The 19,170-nt window shown below is 41.8% G+C and overlaps 1 long non-coding RNA gene across 1 annotated transcript; it reads left to right on the plus strand.

The window, feature by feature from the left end:
- The first annotated feature begins 6,462 nt into the window (after positions 1 to 6,462).
- LOC133208988 (uncharacterized) lies at positions 6,463 to 18,955 on the plus strand. Its single transcript, XR_009724552.1, has 2 exons — positions 6,463 to 6,681; positions 17,180 to 18,955. It is a non-coding gene; the product is annotated as an uncharacterized LOC133208988 (long non-coding RNA).
- The last annotated feature ends 215 nt before the right edge of the window (positions 18,956 to 19,170 follow it).

Consider the following 19,170-nt stretch of genomic DNA (forward strand, 5'->3'; position numbering starts at 1 on the left):
ATAAAAGTATTTCCATATTAAGGGACGTTTTAAAAATCTCACAAAAGGGGATGTTAGAAATACATGAGTTAACATTTGTCATTAATGCCTAGTTACATGAACAGGAACACATTCACTGTCCTTTGAAAGGCAAATTAACATTGAATAAGTAAATGAGAGAAAGTGTGAGACTGCAAATTATAAATGGGGTCAATGACAGGAGACTTCAGCCTTGCTTTCCCTGAAGTTTTCCACAAGAGCATGTTTTGAAGATCCCTGTTTAACTTCTGATGTAATCTAATTTGCTCTGATATTTGCAGCTTTTCCATTCAGACTACTATGGAGAAATACCTTCCAAAAAGTAATTTCAGACAGGAAAAGAAAGAAAGTGCTCAGAATGAAAATTTGCACCCCAGTATTTTGCTACAGTTTTGACTTGTCCTGCCATTGTCTAGGATGAGATTTCAGATACTCCCAGCATGAGAAGGGCAGTACAAGACAGTGTTCACTCACACTTCCTTATTCAGCTTGAGAGAGCAGCCAGAACCTCGACCCAGTGAGAAATCCCAAGTATGGCTATGAAATTGTATCTGCCAGGACTGACTGCAGCTGTGAGCTCAGTCTGATGCTTTTGGTTCTCGTCAGAAGCTGCCTGCCAAGACCTCTCACTCACATTGGTATCCTAAAGGCAAGACAGAGGGCTGTACAACTCCTGGCTCTCTCATTGAAACTGAATTCCGTCAAAGGATGCTGTTCCCTTATGTGTGCATGTTTGCCATTCTCTCACTTTGGTGATTGTGTGAGTTGCCATTTGTGGTAGCTGTTTTACTTCTGTTAAACACTGAATTATGCACACAGTCAACATCAGTTTTAATGTAGACAGGCACCCTTTCATCATTCAGAGAGGGAAGAACACACAGGTTGTCTGTAACTCTTTCTCCACCACAGCAATTGTTTCAAAGTGGGAGTGATCTCTAGGGATGCTCCAGCTTCTGCACTTGCCCAGAGAAGTGTGAAGTCATGGGCACCCTGGGCCTAATTCCAAAGTCATTTACCCAAGCATACTTGAAAAGAATTCAGCTGAAGTCTGAGAAGTCCTCCTGGTATGAAATGGCTTGTGAGGTCAGAATCATGACTTTCCCCTTGTCATTAAGGTGTTTTAACTGGAGATACTTCGGATCAGAAGGGAAATGAAAAAAAAAAAAACAAAACCAAACCAAAGGGCAAAACTCTGTCTGAAGCAAACATCCTGAAACATTTGGATTTCTTTTTCTACCTTAGGAAAAAATGAGTTTATTTCAAACTCAGATCACGGACAGTGGGACAGTCAGCTTCTGAATCAAGTGTTGGACCCTTCCTTTCCACCATGAGTTCCAATCAAGCTACCATTTGCCTTAAGTGACACTTTGGCTAAATGTTTAAAGATCAATCCATAGTCTACCTGTGATTATCGACTATGCAAGAGAACTGCATTTGGGAAAAGCTGTCTTTCAGGTCTGCTTTCCTGCCAGTGTAGAACTTGCATCCCATTTGTATGTATTGTTCCTCTTCCACAGAAGCCAATATGACTTACGAAATCTTGTGTTCTTTTTCAGCAAACTTTTGCTGAATTTCTATGCTCTTTCCCAGAATGGTGCTTTTATTCCTTCAGTGGGAACAATCATGGTTATTGCATATTATGAAAGCTGGTTGCCCTTTCAAGAGCAGCATCCAGACCTCTCTGCTTGCTTCCCATTGCTGCAGCTTTACTCTCCATGCCTCTTAATTGACCCAGTTGATATCTCTGTGCTGGTTATCTCATGCCATCCCCCCTTTCTTCTGGTCTTTCCTCAGAGTCCATGACACCCATGAGGTGCTTACTTTCAACCCTAACCTGTTATGCTTCTGATTTTTAGTATAGATATATTCTCCACTTGAGTCCCATAACATTGCTGTCTATAGCTCCATTCTGATGGCCAGATTGTATCTATGTGTCAATGTCTAATATTTCCCCTCTCTTCATCTGCCAAGTGAGAGTCCATCTTTCCTGGCTTTTTTTTCACTTCCCCACCCCTTCCTAAATTACCTCCTGTCTTCACTTCAACCACGCCCCTAAGAGGAAAATTAGCCCAAGCCTGCAGAAGTAGTGGAGACAAAACTAACTGAACAGTGCAGAGGCCCCAGACTTCCTTTTGAGTGTCTCTACAACACTGAATCAAAACTGCTGTTAGCATTCCACTGCTTCTAGAGGCTCCGCAGGGATCAACTGTCTTCAAGAGGGGTCAGGCCTTCAGGACACAGGCTGTTTTAACTCTCAATCTGACTGTAAGGGCCTTGACACCGTACATTACAGGCCACAATGCATTACACAAGCATATGTACTGCACAAACAAATGTTAAGAGAAAAGCTTAAAAGCTTTTTGAATACCTCGATTAAATCCATTTGGTTTAACTACAACTACTAGCCAAAAACTGAGATGGGGAAAAGAAAACTCAGCACACCAGGGCAGAAGGCAAGCAGAAAGCTAGATTTGGAGTTGAATCCCTGCACATGTGTTGCCAGGCCACAGTCTTACCTCTTAGCCTAAGCATAATCACGGATGTGTCATTCTACACTATGCATTTGAATTCTCTGTTAATTAGCTCAGTCCCTGGTTTTGAACAACTGTTCCCTCAGTCAGGATAGCTGCAGGGTTTGGAGGAAAACCCACCCGCAAATATATCCCAACTGCAGCTGTGGTAATTAAACCCAAATAATTAAGACATTCACATGCTGCATGTGAAATGTCTGGAAACTGGCAAGAAAGTTTTCTGTGCAGGCACATGTCACAGCAGGCTGGAAGCAAGAGCTGCTGCATGCTTGTGTGTGTATGGAGAGCTCACTTCGGCTTTCTCAGGGAGGAACAGATCAGCGTGCAAATGTCATCTTCCTGATTGAGCCCTACTGTCGTGGGTTATTAAACAAACAGAATCCCACAAAACAAACCACAAAAGTATTTTGAAATGGTATTACCAATTTTTTTGAGACCAAAAGACAAACACCATCAATTTCACTTGTATACCAAGCTTTCAGCAGGCATAACTTAAATGCCAAGTTATTAACCACTGTACAACTGTAGTTGTACTGGAAATTGCATCTCACACTTTCAAAGAGCTTCAGGTACGTGTCACATTTGACCCCATGGTGTTATGGATACACTTGAAACTGCAGAAATGTTGTTTAATTCTTCCATTTAGCTTTTGAAACCCTGTGGATTCAGTGGGCTGGACTTTAGCCCAGACTTTCATATTCAGCCTGAAGCCTTACAGGGAGAGTTCTGGAAAATGCTTTTGGCATTGGCAGACTTCTTTCTTACCTGCCCATATTAGACCAAAGAAACGCTGGCAAAAAGTATGACTCAGGCACTCTGAAAACTCCAGAGTGTAAGAATGTTGGATATGTTCAAGCCAGCCATGGTGTATAAAGGAAGGGAAGAAACTCTCTTAATTCCCTAGAGTCCAGGTATAAATCATAAAAGGAAGTTCTTGTCAGCAAACCAAGAGGTTAACTTCATGAATTATGGAGTAGAGTAACAAGACTCCCTTCCTTACTCAAAGCCTCTCTTCTAAGACATAACTTTATCCTCCACACAACTGAAGTCGCTCACTCCTGCAAGTAGAAGTTTACCCGGTACAACTGAGGAGGGTTAATCTCAACAACATAAACAGGCAGAGCCTGACTTTTCCCTCCAAGCATTTCTGACTCCAATAGTAAAATTCTAGTGGACAGAGCCTATCTAGTGTTGTTAATTGAGATCAGGCTCTAGAATAAGATTGACTCATTTCCTAAGACCAGTAGGCGTAACCTCCTGCTGTGATCTTTGTAAAGAATAGTGGGCTAGAGACAAAAGCTTTCCTTTAAAGAGCTCTTAACCTACAACTGTTCAAGCTCCCTTTCCTTAACTGAACTGGTGGGACCCAAGGAAGAGGCAACAAAATTAAAAAAGGAAAAAAAAAGGATAAGAACAGCAAAAACACTCAGCAAGAAACCTCAGCCCTAACCTAAATCTAGAAAGAGGCTGTTTTATAGAGTGCTTTGGTCACATGCAGTACACGTACAAATATTTCCTCAACTGGAGGCAGGAATTAGTTCCCTGATGAAAGCTGTGAAACACTTAAAGCATTTATTTCTTACTTTGCATGGGTTCAGTCTAGAAACAAACTGGACTTGTGAAAGCCTGCGTGGAAGAGCTTCACAGTGCACCACAGAGCCTTGTAGCTTGCAGCTCCTGAGCCCAGGAGTGCTGCTCACATTCTTGAGTGCCATCTGCTGGCACCTTGGCTATGATCTCGGTCTTGCACACAACCGGGGATCCTCCCGGCAGTTCAGCACCTCCCTGAATCCACCCCTATGCTTTGTTCAAACCAAAGCTGACCTGTTTCCCCATGCAAGAGAGGCTCTGAGCAGTGATGCTCAGATGGCGATGGAAAAGTAGTACATGTAGCACAGGACTGTTGTTTGCACGGATCGATGCTGAACACCTTGTGTGATGCTCTCTTTGAGGCTACTAAGAGAGAAAATGGAAGGCTGATAAACCCTTATCCTGTTAGAGGTATTTGCTTGCCTCAGTTGAGAAGTCTGTGAGTGTATTGCTATTTTCACATAATACACTAAAAACTTCTTGTTGACACGCTGTAAGTTACACTCTCTCTCTTCAGTCGGTCAGTTGTGTGTGGGCATGCTTGAGCACAACTTGTTTGTAAAACTGTATGTAGTAATGCAAAAAAAAATCTCTGTGTTTTGGTGTTAAACCTACACTATGTTTGCAGGAGGTTTTGTATTCATAATTCTGCAGATTCCAGAAAGCAATTCTTTTCTATATAGATGCTGGTTTTAGTAATCCTAATATACTACAGGAGAGCTTTACTTTTTGTTAGTCTTGGCATTAGACAAATCCTTACTCAGATTTGCACAGTGACCAGATAAATACCTCATACAGTTTCAAAACTTCTACCAACTGTGAGGAGCCATAACAGTTCTTTCTAAGCTGGCCAAGCAGGTGGTCATCACATTACTCTGATATGAGCACGTGGTTTAAATACAGTGTTTTGAGCTGCCACAGATGATCAAAACTCTCTGAAACTTCAGGACCCTGGAAGTGAGGTTTATTCTACCTCACAGGGAGCAGATACAGTCAGGTAAGGTACTCCAGAGCAGACGAAGGGAAAGGAAGCTAGGCTGATAGCCACAAGTTTATACAGAGCAAATAATGGGATTTCTGTGTCTGGTATTCAGAATCTTATCTCAGCTGTTGCTTTCCTGAGGGTGTTTCAGAGGTGATTCAAGGTGAGCTGCATTCTGAGCTCTGCTTTTTGCAAGACCTGGCATATTTTACCTGACCTGGGGCTTTGACAGGCAAGCACCAGCTCATCTCACTATAGCCACATAAGCCATGATCGTTGATGCTGTCCACTGCCAACATCTGCTCTCATGAACAAGCTGTCAGAAAGGAACAGGCTGTGCCTGAGCACTTCCCTTGCATAGGTTGGTATCTTTGCCCCATCAACTTTCATTTTTGTGATAAAGTAAGCTGGATTCCATGCTGGAGCTGCTGCAGTGTAGGAATAGCTTTCCTCTTCTGCTTTCTGTGCCTGGAGGATGCCAGTCAGGCACGATAGCAGGGCACTTGGGAAGAGCTGATAACATCTCAAATCGCTGTGGCCAAAGTCTCTGGAGCGCAGTCAAAGCCTGTGGGGCCATTTCATAATCTCCCTGTGCCACTGAGCTCTGATCTTTACAACAGCACAATAGCCTGCTTTATCTATACACATTACAAAGATTTTGTGGCTGATACTGTACAATACAACCTGCATGTTGCTGAGCAAAATGGCGCTTTCACTGCCCTCCCTTTGTGGGTTTTGGCACGCAGGTCCTGCTGTGTAAATGTTGCCGCATGCCCCACTATGTGGGCAGGCACACAAATGCCTTGCTGTTTACTGGCAGCCCGAGGTGCGCTCTGTGCCCAGCGCTGCCTGCAGCGGGCTCGGCAGGGCAGTGAGACACGGCTGCCTGCAGCCGTGCAGCACCCGGTCTCCAGGGCTCCCCAGTCACATCCAGCGTGAGGAAGGGGACCTGGCAGCAGTTACCTTCCTCTAGCATCTTTTTGAGCTGCAGTCAAAACAGATCTGACACCACTTCTCCCAGAGTGCGTTCCCCCTTTTGTGAGGTGAAAACCAGTCCTTGCTGGGCCACAATCTCCTCCCACGTTTCGCATCCCTCCCTGACTGGGCTTGGGGCTTTTCCTGCCCTTTCAGGGCTGGGGACAGGACAGAAACCACAGGAGGAAAAGGCGGGAGCTCCGTGAGGGGACCGGGCTGGTTCTCCTTCGTACCACAGCCCTCAGCGCGGCGGGGAGGTGACAGGGAGGTTGAACCCTGCACCTGGGAGGGCATCACGCTTCCCTCACCTCAGTGCTGTGCTATGGCTCAGTGCCGAGGGGCAGGCATGTGCCGATGCTCCAAAGCTGGCTTCTCACTGTCAGACCGGCCTTCCCTGTGCCTTCCAGCGCTCGAGAGATCCCTTCCAGTTGGTAGACTTGTTTTCTTCTCTAACCCCCGGATTTTGGGTGCCTCTCAGAAGAAACAGGAGAAGGTCCTTTCAGCTCAGTGCAGGGAGGCCCTGCACCTAAAATGGCTGCCATTAAGCAGGGCTGGCGCCAATCGCCCCAGTGTGTCAGGATCAGGGTGAGTTTCTGATTTACAAAATCCTTCACTGGGGTTTCCATATGGGGTGGTAGGAGCTGTTAATACTTCTATGGGCTACTGGGGCAGAGCTGACTTACTGTATTAGTGTAGGCTGGAGATTTTTCTAAGCTCAGGCTGATCTCTGGGGGGTTTGGTATTGTAGAAACAGGGCACAAGAAGAACTGAGGCCGTTAATCAGGGTATCCCATACATGACTTCCTTTATTTTTTATGTAATTTACAGGCTAAAGAGCATGAAGAAACAGCAGCACACTGCTCAGCAGGGTTCCTACAGGAGGATGCTCATCTCTTGTCTGGGTGTTACAGTGGAGCAAATACAGGCCCCTAAGGAAGGAGTGCAGCAGACACTGAACTGGCAAAATACAGAAAGTAAGATTGAAAAGAGAACATGAAATCATCTGTAGATGCAGAGCTGTTTACTGGGGCCTAGTTTGCCATGGGAAAATGAGATATTTACTGCTCTTTCTGTCACAAATCCTTACACAATGCATCAGCAGAGCAATCCTGGTCTTTGGAACTGCTATGGGAAGGACTACCTTTCCTGCTGTATGATTTGTTCTTTTACTTGGAGGCCAGGGCAGTTTCTCACCAGTGCTGGAGGTGTGCCTACACTGGAGGGGTGGCCTATGCTGTCCCTGGGCTGCCACAGTATAAGTGTACTGCAGAGTGAGCAGTGCAGGATTTGTACCACAACAGAAACTCTCACAGAAACAAACTCTGCTCTTCCATTATGGTCCCTGTACCAGCATATAACAAGTTGTAACAGGCTGGCTGTGCCTATCAGGAATTCTCCACCCTTTTAACAGGTGTTGATCTTGTTGTGGGAGGCATGGTTCAATTTATTTGGCAGACTATTACTGAAGCAGGTGTCTCTTTAATTATTACAAATTAGTTGCATAAGAAAAAAGGAGTGGCTTTCTGGCAGAGTGTACAGAGTTTTCTGAAAGAGAAAGACTATCCCTATCCTAGATATAGTGCACTTTTTTACTGGTTTGTTTGCTTACTTTCTTGTGTCATGTAGGGTTGTGGAGCTCTGCCTGCTGTTGCTGTGCTAGTTTAAGCTGTTCTACTGCTTTGGGGTTCTGTGGATGGGGGATATTTGACAGGATAAAAATGTAATATTACACAGAACTCACACAGCATTTCTATCCATCCTCTGTTACTGAGCTGTCTCCAAACGGTTTGGATTTTCTAGATTGCATTGCCCACTCTTGCTCAGAGTCCTTTCACTTACCTTGGAATGTGACAAGAGAAAAGCCAGTCCTGAGTCAGTATTAAGTACCTTTCTATGCTGGGTCTTGTTCTTTGCAAAGCGTTTGTTTTGTGAGAGTCTTAAAATCAAATTCTGTCAAGCTTCTACTTTGCTTTCTTTTATTAGCGGCCCCCTATGTATAAGCCAGAGCACTAAAAGCCTATGCCTGTTTAACTAGAGGCAGGCAGAAACAAAGTACTGATCTGCAGTGCCAGAAAACCTGGACTTTATTCCTTCCATCCACTGTTTGAGCAGCCTTTCCCTGTCAGGTATCTACCTGGAGGGCAAACAGTTGCACAGAGGTGAAGTTTTCTCTGCTACCTACAAAACAACCTGGGGCTCTAGAGAATGCGATATCCAGAATAAGTGTATCCTGCTTCCTCAGTAAAATGGCCTGCCAGGCACACTGTGTACCAAGCACTGCAAGATGGTGAAAAGAGGGCTCCTTGTCTCCTCCAAGTGCAAAGGAGATTTTCAGTTTGAAAGACTAATTGTGAGAAAGGGCTGAAAAGGGGAGGCTTTAGGCTGATGTTTTTCTCACATATTTATAAAGACTTTTATGCCTCCTTTCATTTCTAGAAATTTTCAATCTACAGATCAAGCACAGGTATCCTTTAACATACAGCTAAGGTCACTCAAGGCAGTGCACTTCTTGCTCCAGAACACAAATGTCTGGGGCTTTTCACCTCCAGATTTATGCTGTTTTGATATAGAAGTTTTAAACTGGCAACTGAGGTTTGAATGTTTGTACCTGTAGTTATGAACATGCACTCCAAAGAAGCCCTGCTGTGAGATGCCCTTCTGGAAAGACTCAGCATTTCTTTTAAATCAGGCTTGCTTACTGCATACCTTGCTTTTAGCAGTGAAGGTGAGGCAGAAGTTGTGCTGGGTAAATACAGGATTTCTTATATTCTCTGTATGAATGTACTGATGAATCCAGCTCTGAAAGGTCACTTAGTTGCAAAAGTTATCTCTATGGGGGATGGGGACGGGGACAGGGAAGTTGTTTGGTTGAGCTTTTTGTAGTCAAAACTCTTTTAATGTCTGTGTAGAATTTGGCTCCCCTAACTTATTTTCAGAGTGCATTCACATAGCTGGACTGTCACGGGTCTTATTTTAAAGACCTGTGAAATGGGATCCCCTTCTCTGGCAACAGACAGTACTTGCCTCTGCCAAGCCCTTCTGCTGGGCCCAGCCAGCCTGCAGCCAGCTCCTTCACTTAGACTGCCTGTTTTGTTGATAACCCCCCACTGTTGCCAAAGGTGAGCCCTAAACATGTAGTCTGCTGAGGACCCCATCTATTAGCAGAAATGGATCCCCATGGTTAGGGGTTTCCTGGAGAAGCTCCTGGAGTGAACAGCCTCACAATTTTGCTGCTGTGAGATTCAGCATGCAAGAGCCATGTGCTACGTCAGGCTCTGTAGGAAATCTAGCCTACAGTCTGTTTCCCAGAAACAGATTAACCTGGTGATGTTCAAGATCATCTTCTTTGTACAGCTAAAACTTGGGCTGTGACTTCATTGTACTGAACCCCTGATAAAATTATCATGTCCTTTTAGTATTTCAAAACATGTTTTATTTACCACTGTAAAATTACACTTTTGGAAAAATTCCTAGACAGTAGAACTGCATTTTCCATTCATAGTTACAAACCAGGCTGCAGTCTGAGCTTCAAATTCCTGCATTTCTTAAAGGATCTGTAGCATCATTCTGCTAAGCACTTCAAGAATAGTTGCCTCAAACAGAGAAGGGGCAAGAGGTTTACTGCATTCTTTGTGAGCTGTTTAAATTCCATATAAGGTTGAGGTCAGTTTGCTAAAGGCAAGTGAAAGATTTTATTACTGATTGGAGGTGTGTGGAGTCAGAGTAGAAAATAGCTTTCTTAACAAATGGTTAATTAAAAAGCAAATATGTGATGACCTGAACTGAAAGCTGTCCTGTCCCAGTCATCACTTTCCAGTATACCATGCTCTGTATTCAGAGAAGCTGTGCATTCCCTTGTGCCTTATTATAACAAACCATCAAACAAACAAACAAACCAAAAACAAACCCAAAGCTGGGAACTGAATCCTTGTTGCTGTTTTACACATTCTCCTTAGGAAGTAGCCAATTGAACAGCCCCTTTTCCCTTAAGCTGGGGTTTGAGGATCTGGATGATAGCTGTAAGTACATACTTCTGATAACAGCAGACTGTTGGCTGTGTTGGCTCAGCCTCATAATATCTTTCCCAGTGTATTATCCCAGGCAAGACAAGAATGAATTAGCAGAGTGGGCTACATGCAACCCTGTATCTGGTGTTTATGTAGAAGAAGGACAGCATAGAATCAGGCTCTGCTGTCAAACTTGATTTATCCTTCTAGGAATAAAGCCCTTTTTTTGAGTTCTGACATACCTCAGACTGAAAGAAAATGATAACAAAATGATATGTCCTTTCTTCTCCATTTGGTGCTGTGCACAACATACTGGTTATCTTGTTCTATGCTAAGCAACATCTTCAAAAATTGCTAGCAGGGGGAAGCGATTTAGGATCTGTTTTCCTCAGCCTGTGCAGAGTGTGGATTACTTCCCCAATCAATGGCAGAGAATAAGCATCACAAGAAAAGGGTGAGGATAATACTGGCATAAGCTTACCAGTTTGAGTCAGGCCTTACTGAATAGCAGAGAAATTACGAAGCTAAGCAGCGTTGTTGCCTGGCTAGGAATTGAACCACCCACCTGAAAATGAGTGGGCTGTTTAAAAGGACATGGCTCTACAGGAAGGTATGAGGGGTGGTGGTGTCTCTTCTTGGTGTGGTGACCTTGCTGCTGTACCTATGCAGCATCAGCTTCAGAGATCTCTCTCTGAGAAAAAAGGAGGAACCTAGAATGTTGTACCTAACATCTGTGACATATCTGAAAAGTAAAATGTGGGCAGAGATGGACCTAAAATAGATCCAGATTTCCCAAATATTTATTTCCAGAGCCTTGATTAAGCTTATAGGTAGAAGACCATTTTTAAAGAATTTATTAAGATATCAAACAAGTGCAGAAAGGCAGTGCACATTTGCTGAGCACAAGGGTGCCTTAAATTCTGACAGGCATATGTTTTTATTTACTCTGTTCAGTAGTTCAGTTGCTCCATGCATAGATCAAAACTCCAATAAACAAACAGATGAATCAAAAATGCAGTTATGCTGCTTAGAGAAATTATGTCTTTCAAATACAATCAGCGAGACATACTCTGCATCAAAGAGAACTTTAAATGTTATCAGGAAGGTCTAATTCAAACCACATCAATACTGTATTGTGGAAGTTGAGAAGGATAAATAGGGAGGCTTTTGGAAATTGTGCAAGCAACTTGAATTGCTGATACTCATAGAGGAGGTAAAGTATGTGCATTCTGATTTCCTGGGAAAGAGAAACTTAAGTGGAAACTATTGGATGAAACTACACAGCATGAAAATTATTAGTCCCCTTGCTGCCAATTCTTTATGCTTGGTTAGCCTCCTTGAGGTGTTTCCTGGACTGATACTCTTCCTGTCCTTCAAATCCTAGGATAAGATAATTGAGTTGTTTTAACATCTATGTAGAGTACTGCTCTTTTCAAGTATCTATTACAGTTGATTTCTTGAGATAGACAAGACAAAATTCTTGTAAATCCTAGAAAGCTTATTGTAGACAGAGCATCATCTGTAAGAGCCTGTTCTTGGACCCTGAGGCTGTTCCATGGCCTCCATTACAAACCACAGTGAACTGAAAAAGTAACAGTGGAACAAGATACTGGACTTTGGTTTTGTGCAGTATACCTGAGATTGTCAGTATGAATTGGGAGCAGAGCAGCTGGGGTTGCATCACAGTTCATCTGTGAATCACAGAATAGATTTGTCGTAAGGTGTGTCAGGTTAGCTCTTTCTGTTCATGCATAATTCATGACAAGTCTCTATTAAAATGATTACTAATCTGCTATACTTCTATCACTAGGGGTGTAACAGGTCTGTTCTCCTTCTGGAGGCGTATGCAATAATTCATGGCATGGTAATAGACTCATAAATTAAACCTCAAATTCCAGAGACAATTTTATACTTTGGCTGTAAGAACTTGAGTTGTTTTTAGGGTTTTCTTGCTTGGAATACTTTCTCTTGTGTTATTCATGGTATATTTTGGATCATACATTGAGATATATGTGTAAATTAAGATAATGTGTAAATTAAGGTAGTAATGACACAGTAATTTCTTCAGGGCCAGGTAACAGGATAAATGAACTCTTTCATCCTATCAGGTTCAGCTTCAGTTTCTTCTCGTGAAATGTAAACAAGGCAGAGGGCATGCCATCCCATCTGAAACTGGGGCCAGCAAAGCAGATCTCCTCAGCTCCCTTCCAGAAATTTCTTGGTTAGTTCGGGAAAGTTGACTTAAAAACAGACCAAAAATGCAAAAAAACCCACAACCCCAAATGAAAAGCCCCAAAGCAACCCCAGTTTGTAACATGCCTCGGTTGTCCTTAAATATTTTCAAATTGATTAGTCAAAATTTGTAAGATGCTATTTCATCCTTTTGTTAAAATTGCCAAGTATTATTATGATACATAAATAATGAACCAAATTGAGCTGCTTCATGGATCACCACTGATTCCTCACAGGCTCTTTCTGTCTTGGAGAGTCTCTCTTTTGATCTAGCCTTTGCTTTGGAAACGTTCTTAAATCATTTCACATTTTTCCTAGCTTCATATGGGTTTGGTTTCCTTTCAGAGCTATAGCTTGACCACACAAATTTATTTAAAAAATAAAAATTACTATGTCTAGTTCCAGTTTGAGGCAAGAACATTCTTTTTTTGAGAGGGAATATCTCTAGTCATGTGTTTAGGAAAGAAGAGTATTGAGTCTTCTCTTTCTTCTCTGTCCAAAATGGATTGCTTAGAATGATACACTGCCTACATAGCTGAATGATTAAGCAAAAAAATCCTAGGTATTTACACATTCATTTCCCTGCTCAGGACTTAAGCAAGTGGGTTTACAACCACTAGTCAGTGTGCTCTGTGTCATGCCACAGGCAAGTTAAAGGTGTTCTGAAAGTAAGCAGTTACTATTCCTGCTGATGTCCCGGTTGATCTGAGCTGAGATTTTCAGGAGATGGGTGTTCCCCGTTCTTTTTGGCTCCCTAGATGGGAAGGGCAGACAAGTGAATTTGTTACTCTACCCTCTAAATTGGCTTGGTCTGGATTTGAATATGGGATTTGTAAGTCAGCTCTGCAGAAAGGACTGAGAAATAGTTTGTGGTTAGGATATTTCTTTTTCCTGCCTTGGCTAGTGAATCTTTTCCGTGGCCTCTTTGGTATATCTTTTCAAGTTATGGCTGAATGTGGAAGTAAGAGAGGGCTCCCTGAGTTCAGCTGTGTGACCATAAGGGAATAGAATTGACAGCTTTTCTAGGCCACTGCCATAGAATGTGGTAGAGAATAGAATATTCTATGCAGAGTAATAGAATATAATATATAACTGGTATAAAATAGAATAAAACCTTGATTTCCATGACTGATCTGTAAGTTCAGCCAGACACTGGGTGCTGTTATTTTTTCCTTTTACTGTTGTGAAAGGAACCCTAGCTATAGCTAAATAGGTTAGTATGTAACCAGAGGTATAATGTGGAGTGACTTCCAGCTTCAGTCAATTTTTAACTCTTATTTGTGTGTTTGGTATTTTTTATCGTTTCTGTATATCTCTGAAGCGTGACATGACATTGTTACCCTATATGGTGTGGGTCATCAGAGAGGTACCATGTGGAATTTATTTACCAGCATAAACAGCATCAAGGACATTGACCTTTCTAATACGTGGACAGTAAACAATAATGGGAAAGGAAACCTATGGAAGCAGTACTTGTTACTTGAGTAAAGACTAAAGTCTTTAGCTTTACTCTAACTTAAGCTTTACCTTAATCAAAGTCCTGTAAAATTCTCTGTGAATGGCACCAGAATAACCTTTTTTGGTGTCTTTTGCATTATGGATACATCTTAGAAATCTATCTGGGTAGGGTGGTTTTTTTTGAACCATTTTCTCTGGACCATCATGCATCTCTGGATATTGTTAGTTGAAACTTGCTTGCTGGCCATTTTTTGAGTGTCCAAGTAGCTATTGTTTTCTGGACACCTCAGTTGAGTAATTCAAACAATTAGCCTGCTCTGGCCCAGGAAGAGCATAAATCTTCAGGAACTCACTGGGAATTCCACTTTACTGCAGTTACAAACATAAAAGCAGATAAACTCAGTGGCCATGACATTTGTAACGTTTTTCTGTCAAATAGTTCTCCAAGATGTTTGAAAGGTCTAAATGGCATAGTCCCTTGTTACTTTGCTCTCAGCCAGCTTGTTTGGGGATTCCTTTTTTAGGCAGATGGTGGATGATATTATGAGATGCTGATTTCACTTGAAAGTATTGGTGGAAGATCTTTTTACTCTGTCTGCATTTATCTTTTGAGGAGTTAATTTACAGTGACACTGCTGAAGCAGAGCATAGTCACAGGTACACAGAAAAATTCATGCCTGATTGATACAAACTTTCAGCTGTTCTGTGACCTTCTGTGATGTTTGCTGGGTAGATGCAGAAAACTTCATGAATGCTGTATCTATTTTCTGCCTGGAGACTGCATCGAAAGTATCCTACATCTTTTTTAGGTCTCTAACAGTGCATTAATTTGCATAAATGGGGTTAGAGAGAACCTTTGTATGATGTTAAATGCTGTACAAGTCCAGACTGAAGAGAGAGCTCTATAATTTTTCCAGCTTTCTGGGGATGGCCTTAGAGAAAATCTATTGCATCATTTGTTGCTTTTGCAGTTAAAAGAGCATGCATCTGAGATACACATGGAGCTACAGAACAGTTTTTCAGTAGCATGAGAGTGCTAGTGTTCGCATGCTGCTATCACTAAACCTCTGCCTGATCCTTTCATTTGTAACAAAAACAGTATTTGGAGCAGAAACTTGGTCACAGATGCTGAGACAGCACCAACCATAATGTGGGATGTTGATTCCTGAACTGGCATATGTAGGCATCACTGTGCAACAAGCAGTGGAGTGTAATTATGAAATAACAGCTCTTCAGAAACCCTGTATAAAACCTCAAGTCAGCCACATTCAGTTAGCTTTCACCTTTCAGGACCTCTTACTTCTGTATGCTCCCAAGTTCTGACTAGGAGGTACAAGGTTATAATCAGGCATTGCTAGTCTAAAGGAAAACAGGAAGTAGGGGAAATGTGAGGAAGAAGCTCAAGGCCTTTTCTTGACATTTCAGGCTTTATACTAACTACTATTCGGCCTCTACTTGGGTGTTTGATTCAGTAATGCATCAAGCAGTGGTAGCTCTCGTGGGAGAAAACAAAAATACAAAACATGGGTAGGAAGGCAGCATTGTTCCTTTTAAAAGGGAATGAGTCTTGTTTTCTGTATCTTCTAGGGAAGGCAAGAAGCAGCCATATTCAGGGATGTCATCAAAGCATTGCCAGCATTTTCCTTTCTCTCAGCTCACCGTGATTTAAAGAGCTGGTGATGTCAGAGAGCTGGGATTCCAGATGGGATTGCTGATCTTACCTCACTAGGAGAAGCTGCATGAGTTAGCTTTTCCTTACAAGACATTGTCCAGCCTTTCTTGCATGAAGGATTTCTCGTATTTCATTTGGGCTAATGCCTCCCTTTCCTGCTGTCATGAATTAATACCACTATGCCTGGCTGTCCGTTCTGAAAATACCTATCAGTACAGCTCACAGCTATTTATATCTGCTAGTGTCAACATGAAGCAGGACATGTTCCCAGAAGAAATTATGACTTTTTTCAGCTGCTGCACCAGAAAAGTTAAAAAGGCTTAAAAAGCAGAAGTAGCTTGGACAGAGTTTGAAATGTTCTTCATTCTTGCCTTTCCCCTGAAGAAGATGCAGAAAGCTACATGTCACAATAGATTTTAAAGTCTTACAGAATCTGCAGAATTTGCATTTGAAAACAGGATTTTTTCAAGTCATGTTGTATTTAGTGTATCACCAGTGTTCAGCAATGGATTAGCTTCATGTCCAGGAATGCATTAAGAAATGTTTGTCATGCTGGTGTAGCAACTTCCTTCTCTAGAAGTAAGTCTTCTATATGCTTTGACATCTTGGTTCCTGAACTGCTGTTGTAATAATGCTAAGAAAACCTGAACAGGATTGAGCAACTCAGAGAGCAATTTGTGATGCAGAGTAGCTCACAATTTAGACATCAAGAGCATTATGAAGCGAAGAAACATACTCATGGAGCAGATAGAAACATGTGTAATGCTCTGAGGAGGATGTCTGAAATGCTGCTGAAAGGAAAATTGTCATTGTATACCTGCATCTCTTGACAGGGATCTAAAGTGGCAATACTTAGGTTTTTTTCCATGTTTGTGACCCTTTCTTTATCATTTGAAGTATAAAGACACATTTATATCTAGGGATCAAAAGTTATGTCCAGCAGTGTTGACCCCACAGTGTTTTGTTGAGAAGCTGGAGAGAGAAGACTATGAAGGATACTTAAGCATATATTGAAACACTGTTCAACCTTAGTGGTTTTTCGATTGCACGTTCCATTAACCTGTATCACAGAATGCTAGTTGAAACAAGAAGCAGCAAAGCATTTCATTTTAATAGTTCATTATTAGTAACATTTTGTCCAAAAGAATTCAGTGCAATGTTCTTTATGTTGCTGTGTGCGTTAGATTTTTATGAAATGTGACTCACAGTGACTCTGCATCAGAATGTCATGCAAAACCAAGACATAAGTGGTGTAGGTATTTACAAGAGAGACAGTTTCAGGGCTGATGGAACAAGGGAAGAATGAGGGAATAATTTGTTCTAACTGCCTGCTCCAGAAAAGCTATCCCATCACTTGCACTTGGTTTGGTTTTTTGTTTTATGATCATGCATGCAGCTGTCTGACTAACCAGCAATGAGAGGACTTGCATTTGGTGGTGTACTTCGCAGGAAATGAAGTTGTATGCTACATGAAAACCAGCTGGAAGGGGTTCAGACAGGAATTTCTGAGTAGCTGGTAAAGTCGAAGGTGGGAGTCAGTTATGGTAGACTTGATGATCCTACAATGTCAGAGGTAGCTTTGAGACTCCCTTCCCAAATAGAAGATGAGTTGGCACTATGGAATTTCTGTCACTTTGCTTCTACTGTAGTACAAACATTCCTTAAAGATCTTGAGAGGCAGACAAAATAAAGCTATATAAAATGTTCTTTTCAGGCTGGAAACCAGATCCAGATATAATTTAAGGAGCTGGATGCAAATTTCCTTGTATTATTCAGAAACTGGTGAAGGGATTGGGATCCTTCTTCTACATGACAGGAAGAAGTATGTGACCTTCTTGAGGTATGTTTAGTATTTCTTCGTTTTCTTCAACAAGCAAATGAAAATCTCATGGAAGCATTTCGCTTTTCAAGTAATGTATAGACGCTTGCAGCTCATGCTGTGCTGTAGAGGGACTCTGCTGGAAGTACTGAAACACCAGTAAACCACTAACTCTAACTGTTCTTGACATATTTTACTTAAAAATTCTGAATTTAATAGAATATTTTGGTGAGGGATTGCTGAACAATTGTTGAAGAACTGGAACACACATGTTGTAAAAGCTCCTGAGATCCCTCTTTGGAAAACCTTAATTGTATCTGTCTGGAAACTAGCCTGAAATCTCCTCTCTCCTATGGAGCCTATAGAGAGAGGATTGTGCCTCTGCCCTTCAGAGCACCTTTCTATAGTGATTTGGAATGAATCTCATGTGGCAGATGGTGGTATTATCAATTGGAGGATAAAATGCTACAGTCACAGAGAGCAGTGTCAGCACAATTCCATGGGCCGTTGGTTTAGTGAATTCAGCCCAGTACTGTGGTGAGTTTAGGACCATAAACTTTCCCTTGATATGGAGTATTGCTTTATTGATTAAGCATTATCTAAGCTACTTTAAACACAAGTGCTAGTTGTTACTGTCCCTTGTCTTGGTTTTTATTAATATTATTTTGTTGCTGTTAGTAGAGCTGATGTAAGGCCTGCTTCTACAGAGTTCAGGGATTGATAACTCTCCCATACCAGTTGCTATGTAAGGCTTAGCTCTGCAATTAAGCTGCACCAAGGTAACAAGTTGTCCTGTAGCTGTTGACTTGGTCAACATCAAGCCTGGCCAATATATGTTGTTGAAATTCAATTGTATTATTGTCTGTACTACAGGCTAAGACCAGATACTACTGACTGTCACCATGGCTCAGCTGAAGAGTAGAAAGTAACGTAGTTGATGTAGTTTGATCATGTATCTGAGTAACGGCAGCAAAGTACAAACTTAGTGAGGGACATCCTCATTTCCCTGATTCTCAACAGTTTTTAATGTTTCTGTCTAAGTCTAGAGGACTGCTTTTGCTAAAGTTTTGGGGTTTTTTTTAAATCTTTTGAGCAAATATTTTAGTTACTGGTGTTGATTTATTGTGGAATAACATTTATGGTGCTCCTTAAATGCTGAGTAAAGCTAGTCACTGAAGTCAGGGAGGAAGATCTTAAGACCTGTGGAATAAAGTTGTAATTCCTTCAGGTGAATGGAGATAACCAGGAAAACATACCTGCTGTTATTAATCCCAACCAAATGGGGCACTGTCTCCTGCAGTATGCTACAAAGCCACAGTTGTTTCATACAGTGGAAGTTAAGACTGAATCAGACACTGCAGTTCTGGTTAGAAATTGAAACACTGAAGGCTGTAATTACAAAACTCAGTAATACTTATAATTAGTTAATATGAGCAGACTCCAGAGTAATGGTACAAGGACTGCAGAAACGAGTGAATGTGGTGACAGCAAGTTTTTGCAAGGAAAGGCAGCTACACCAACCCCCTGCAGAACAGGGTGTTAAATAAGAATCCATAAAATCATTTTATGAATATTTGGCCTTAATGCAGTTAGAGGATGTCATTTATTTTCACTGTTTCAAGCAAGGCTAATGCTTAGTAAAATGAGCTAAAAGCACTGCTCATAGATAAGTACAGATAAGGGCCTTTAAATTTCCCTTTCACACCTTTGAAAGTTACTGGGTTTTTTTTCCTTTTAGCAAGTAGGCTTCTGCTATTCTATGCCTTCCACAGTAGTTCCTATTAGTACAAGAACACCAGGTCCGTTGATAGCAAGCCAGGCAGCTGCAAAATTGCCTGTAAAGCTAGTAATCTTGTTTTCACGATTGCTGCTGTGACTTTAGTGGA

The sequence above is a fragment of the Neopsephotus bourkii genome, unplaced genomic scaffold (assembly GCF_033783945.1).
Source record: "Neopsephotus bourkii isolate Nb327-2 ecotype Australia unplaced genomic scaffold, CSIRO-AGI_Nbou_v1 NB_318, whole genome shotgun sequence".
NCBI classification, from domain to species: domain Eukaryota; kingdom Metazoa; phylum Chordata; class Aves; order Psittaciformes; family Psittacidae; genus Neopsephotus; species Neopsephotus bourkii.